Source organism: Solanum pennellii, chromosome 8, assembly GCF_001406875.1.
Source record: "Solanum pennellii chromosome 8, SPENNV200".
NCBI classification, from domain to species: Eukaryota; Viridiplantae; Streptophyta; class Magnoliopsida; order Solanales; family Solanaceae; genus Solanum; species Solanum pennellii.
Genome location: NC_028644.1, coordinates 14,976,769 through 14,984,020, shown reverse-complemented (window position 1 = coordinate 14,984,020; position 7,252 = coordinate 14,976,769).

The window sequence follows — 7,252 nt, the reverse complement described above, 5'->3', positions numbered from 1 at the left end:
TTCAACGTAAGAGAATCACCATTTTATAAAGAACAATCCATAACCACAAAGCTAATGCAAGAGCTAAACCAATTCTGGAAGGAACATGAATTCATCATGCAATTGGAGTGAAATCACATTCAAATCATTGTAATAACTTCAATTCATCATGATTTAAACATTAAAAACGTTTTGAGAAAGAACCCATGGCTATATTGGAAGATTGGAAACTTGATCATAAGATTTCTTTTAAAAACATTGAGAATGGCTCTCTAGATGAAAAGATAACTAGAGATGAAGATCACCATACCTTTGTCTAGTTGAAAACCTCTTAAACTTGATGATTCATCCATGGAAAACCCAGCTTGAACCTGTTCTTGAGCTTCACCAACATTGGTGGTTTCTAGAGAGAACATTTTTTCAGGGAAAGTTTTCAACCTTGTGAAAGGATTCTAGAATGGGGTGATCACGTTTTTGATGACTTATATACACCCAGAATCACTTAAATAACCCCTTAATAATCAGGTTAAGACATGGGGTGAATTTCCCATTTACCCCTTTAATGAAACAGAAGCAGGCTGCCAGCTGCTGGCCACCCGCGACGAAGGCAGTGACGGGGCGTCACAGCCACGACGGACCATCACAGGTATTCGTCGTGGGGTACTTCATTGGACACTGTCCAGGCAGTGTCTTAGGCAGCATTGGGTCCTTCTTTTGGGGCCTCTTGTCGGGCCCTTTAGAAGTCGTACCCAGACGTTTTAAACGTGACTATGAACCTTAACAAGTTATAGACCTTCCACATAAATTTCATCCAAAACAAACACCTATAAGAATTACAAACAGCCTTGGCCCCAACATGACATACGATGAAGGTCTTAGGGGCTATCTTTTGAACGTCTTGGACGTTCTTGGCCGTTTGACATTCAAACTTCACGAAACTTCATATAGAAACATTAAACATCATTTTAAACAATTTAAAGACTTATTATACTCATTTCATACAGATTTAGGCATGCATAGACACATGAGGCACATAAGCGACTAGTCGTCGAACGTCTTGGTCGTCCCTTGACGTTCGACTTCCAAATCACTTCAAACTTTTTAGACTTCCTCTAAACAATATAATAATTCATTTTAAGACCTTAGGACATCACGAAACACCCATAAACACATAGAACCACATATTAGGCATCTAGTTGACTTAGTCGTCGAACATCTTAGTCGTCCCTTAACGTTCGACATCCAATACCTCTAATATTTTAGCTACAGCCCATATACTATATTTTAAGCATATTTAGGACATTAGAACTTTAAGAAAAACATGTTAGTCTCTAGACACCATATCTCATTTTCGGGGTCTTACACTCGCAACGCCTCGTTGATCCAGTTAAGCACTAAGAGTCAGTTTGTGAACTTCTTTGCATCCCAGGGGACTCTTTTTACTGTGCTTTTAGTTTTTCATTGTTAAGATGATCGGGGGTACTTTACCAATGTCCCTATTTGTTTTACAGGCTTCGTAGACAGTCAAATGTTAGTTATTTAGTCTTTTCATTTTATTATCTTATGTTGAGACTAAGTTTGAATTAATGGCTAGCTGATTGTATTCTCTATAACATTCTATGTTTTGTTTGAGTTTATCTTGTTAAGTTAAGTCTTCCGCTGAGTAAGTAAACCATACCAAGGGTTCGCTTAGGGCAGCAATGATTCTCGACTTGCTGACCACGTCCTGGGTGTAGGCTCGTGGCATGACATATAAAGTCACAACTAAAAAACTCCATTTCCCTAATTCATTATTGCTTATGTTACTTTGTGGTTCCTCTATTAGAGGGTCTACACTGCAGACTCTAATAGGACGGGCATTCCCTCAAGAGGGTTTGTAAGAGATCTTAGTACAAGGGCACAATGTTATTTAATAAAATTATTATAAAACAAACAAATTAGAAGGACGAAAGTACCAAAAAATGGTTTGTTAGTTGTATTGGGCAACTTGCTTTTATGTTAAATAAATACATACTTAATCGAGGAAGAATGTCAAGCTTAACACATATACTTTTTTTTTTCTTTCAGGAGTATACATCTAAACTTAATTTGTATTTCTAATTTAAAAGTTACGTTATGAAAGTAATTTGTAAAAAAACATAATTTTTAAAATTTAAAATGTTAACTTTTTGTAATAGTTCAATTGTTAACAGTTTTTTGTTTAATCAAATGAATGTAGAGAGAAATCATTGAGACCAATCCTCAATATTCAAATTCTCTATCATGTACCTCCACATCAAGAGCTCCACGCTCAACAGAATTTTATACTTTTTCCGTTTCATTTTGTAAAATGTTATTTTCTTATCAATTTGTGCCAAATTATGAGAGAGTCGGTATATTGTTTCTTAGACTATGTTTTAATTTTTTACGAGTTTAAATGTGAAATTTGTTGTGCAGACCGATTCCGTACATTTCATATAATCCAAAATATGCACTAATGCGCGCGGATGCACACATGTAAACGTGTGCAGGTGCGCACACACATACACTTTTGCAAATATGTTAGTTTTTTTATATTTTGTTTCCAGTCAATTGTAGAACAACAAGTGAGGAACAGACTAAGCTAACAAGAAATTTGAAGATTCCTCGTGCAAAATATTGCTCGGTCAAAATAAATATTATCAAATATTATTAAAATATAAAAAGTGTTATCAAGAGACAAAAATAAATTAAATAACAATTTTCATGTGGTTGACTTGTGGATGTTTTAGTTTCTATCATGATAAAAGATTGTACATATTTATACTTCATTGAATTATTTTATCATATAAACATATGATTGATAATTATTGATAAATCATGTTGAAAAGTATTCTATATTTTATGATTTAAATTTGAGAAATTTATTTTGGTACTATCTCTTGAACAATATGATCAGAAATATAATCATATATAGATAAAGGATGGAGAAATTTTTCTATGTCTTTGAAATAACACAAATACAGTCAGATAATATCTATTATAAAGTTCCCCCCTCAAATAAATTTTGCTTATCAAAAAAACATTAATTTGAATAATAAAAACAGATGCCGACTATCTATCATTTGAATAGTGAAGTTAACCGTAAAATCATGAATCTTAATACTCTATTGTATAGTATATGATAGTTGATAAAACTTTTATAAGAGAATGTGGATCTTTCACCTAAAGGCAACAAGAATCCAAGGTGGAGAAAATTATTTGTGTGCATAATTTGATTTGACTATAGTAGGTTAATCAAATTTCATACCTATAAACATAATATGGTTGATGATAATATATCAATAAATTTAAGAGTAAGAAAAGACATAAAATGACATGCCTATTACCCATGGAACTATTTCAAATTACAATAAATAAACACTTGGATACTGAACTCTCATTTACGCTAGGCAAAAATTTACCTTCAGAGGTGTCATCTTCATATTTTTCTTTTGTATAATTTTGTTAAAGTTATAAAGTTACAATAAAGTGATTAATATAATGTCGCAATTAAAAAACTAAATTACCCTAATTCGTCATTGCTAATGTTAATTTTATGGTTCCTCTATTGGCAGGGCTTCAATGCAGAGTCTAATAGGACCGTCATTCCTTCAAGGGGATTTGTAAGAGCTCGTAGCACAAGGGTACGATATTATCTAGGAAAATTATTATCAGAAAAAATTAGAGCGGCAAAAGTACCATAAAAGGGTTTGTTAGTTGTATTGGGCAACTTTAGTTTTATGCTAAATAAATACATACAAGCTATAGTCGAGGGAAAATGCTAAGATTAACACATGTATTTTTTTTGGCGTTCAGCAGTATACATCTAAACATAGTATATATTACTAGCTTAAAGTTAGTTTATACTAGTAATTCTTTGAGCAAACATAATTACTATAATGTGAAATTGTTAGTTTTTGTAATTATTCAAGGGTGGTAATATTTTGTCTTTTTTTTTGTTTAATCAATTGAATGCACGGAATAGTCATTGAGACAAATCCACAATATCCAAATGCTCCACCAAGTACCTCCACAAAATGAGTTTCACGTTCTAACATACTTTTATACTTTTTTTGTTTTATTTATAGAATATTATTTTTATTTAAATTTGTGCCAAATTTCTAGGGAGGGGATATATGGGTACTTAGATTATGTTTTATATTTTATGTGTTGACATGTGAAATTGGTGGTCCAGACCAATTTTTAACATTTTATCTAATCCAAACTATGATGAGAATGGTCAAATATTGAATCTTTTGTTACACCTTTTGACGTCGAACTAAAATTTGTGTAAGCTACTTTATTTAAGTGTGGATCGGCACGTGCACACACCTACTCACGCACACATGCATGCGCATAGACAAATACTCACAATGCATGTACGCACATACGCGCGCATACACACACTCTTTTGCTTATATATTAATTTTTTATATTCAATTTCCATACTATCGTAGAAACAACAAGTGCGGAATAGGTTGAGCTAACTAGAAATTTTAAGATTCCTCGTGCATAACATTTATCGTTCAAAATAAATATTCGAAAAAGAAAATGTAATAAGATCAAGTACAAATTAAAAAAAAAGTGTTATCAAGAGACAAAAGTAAATTAATTTACAATTCTCATGTGGTTGTGACTTTTGGATATTTTATTTCTTATTTAACAGTTTCTATCATGATAAATTATTGTACATATTTATGCTTCATTGAATTATTTTATCATATAAACACATAGTTGATAATTATTGATAAATCATGTTGAAAAGTATTCTATATTTTATGACTTAAAATTGATAAATTTTGATACTATATCCTGAACAATATTATAATTATATATGGATAAGGATGAAGAATATTTTTCTAAATCTGAAATTATACCAATGCAGTAAGATATACGATCAAGATCCCCCCCCCCCCAAAAAAAAAAAATCTACTTATCAGAAAAGATTAATTTGAATAATAGAAATTGATGTCCACTCTCTATCATTTGAATTGTGAAGCTAACAGTTGAATCAAGAATGTCAAATCTTTAATATAAAGTATATGATAGTTGATAAAACTTTTGTAAGTGAATTTGAATCTTTCACATAAAGGGAACAAGAATCCAAGACGGAGACAATCATTTGTGTACATAACTGTAGTAGGTTAATGAATTTTGTACATATAAACATATGGGTGATAATAATATATCAGTAAATTTAAGAGTAACAAAAGATATAAAATGGCATCTGAAGCTTTCCGGAATTTTAAAAAGGACACCTAAAATTTGTTGGTGTCCTATTACTCCATAGAAATATTTCAAATCACAATAACTAAACATTTTGACCCTGAACTCTCATTTACGTTGGGCCAATACTTACCTTCACAGGTGTAATCTTCATCTTTTTCTTTTGAATCATTTTTGTTTATAATGCAAAGTTATAAAGTTACAATCAATTTAATAATATGAAGTACAAATTAAAAAACTCCGTTACCCAAATTCATTATTACAAATGTTACTTTTATGGTTCCTCTATTAGTATGACTACTATGCAGACTCTAATAGGGCCAACATTCCTTCAAGAGGATCTTTGAGAGCTCGTAGTACGAGGGTACAACTTTATTTAAGAATATTTCTATTAAACATGCAAATTAGAACGACGAAATTACCATGAAATGTTTCGTTAGTTGTATTGGGCAACATACGTTTTATGTTAAGTAAATACATACAAGCTATAATCGAGGAAGAATGCCAAAATAAACACATGTATTTTTTTCGCGTTCAGAAATATACATCTAAACCTTATTTATATTATTAGTTTAAAAGTTTATTTATGCAATTAATTTTTTAAGCAAGCCTTAATTATTATAACGTGAAAATGTTAAATTTTTGTAATTGTTCAAGGGTGGTAACATCTCTTTTGTTTAATCAAATGAATGTAGAGATTAGTCACTGAGACAAACCCTCAATATCCAAATGTTCCACCAAGTACCTCGACAACAAGAGATCCACGTTCAAAGTACTTTTATACTTTTTTTTCTATTTCATTCTACACAATATTATTTTTTTATTAATTTGTGCCAAAATTTGAGGGAGTGGATATATGGGTGCTTTGACTATGTTTTATTTTTTATGTGTATAAATGTTAAATTGGTAGTGCAGACCAATTCCAAACACTTTATATAATCCAAACTATGTTGAGAATGGTAAACAAGTGGATCCTTTCTTACCCCTTTTAACATCGACCTCTAATTTTGATAAGCTATTTTTACTTAAGCACGCATGTCCGCGCATGCACACGTATATACGTACATGCACCCACGCTCCCACCCACTTTGAGTAATATGTTATGTTTTTTATATTTAATTTCCATTCAATCTCAGACACAATAAATGAATAACAAACTGAGCTGACTAGAAATTTTAAGATTCCTCGTGCAAAATATTTCTCGGTCAAAATAAATACTTTCAAAAATCATTTTTGTAATAAAATCAATCAATAAATGAAAAGAAAGTGTTGTGAAGAGACAAAAATAAATTAATTTACAATTCTCATGTGGTTGTTACTTGTGGATATTTTATTTCTTGTTTAAGAGTTTCTGTCATGACCCTCTACCCCCGAGACGCGGACACGGAACCTAGGACCACAAATGATCCCAAGCTAACCATGCTGGCTTGATCATGAGCATACTAAAGATAATAAACTGTTGCGGAAGGTAAATCGTACTTAAAATGAAAATATGGAGAATACCCATATTCTATACTTGAGATATTTGAAAACAATGAGTTTAATACAAAAGAAATATTAACTCAATACTAAGCTGAATCTAACGATGTCTGAAAATAGCCTCTAAAATAGACTAGAAATACTGAGACAAGCCCCAGCTAAATCTAGCAAAAACTGAAACTAAATGACTAAAGAGTGAAATGAAACTCATGATTGTTGTTCTCGGAGAATGAGGACTCACCAATGAATCTGTTGAACTGGAGATCGGGAAATTGATCTATGTGTGATCTGGATGCTGAGAACATAAACCTACATCATGAGAAGATGTAGTGCACGTATGCATCAGTACTTGAAAGGTACTGATAATGTAGGATAGACTAATGCTGCAATAAAACATAACTGAACAAGCACAAAAACAAGTATAATAATCTGAACGTGATGTGTTGATTTCTGAGCTAACTGGATGCAATGAACAATTTATAACATGCTGAAACTAAATACTGAATATACTGATAAATGGCCAATGCATAGAGTCTGACTGAACTGTGGGAGCTACTGATAACCGATA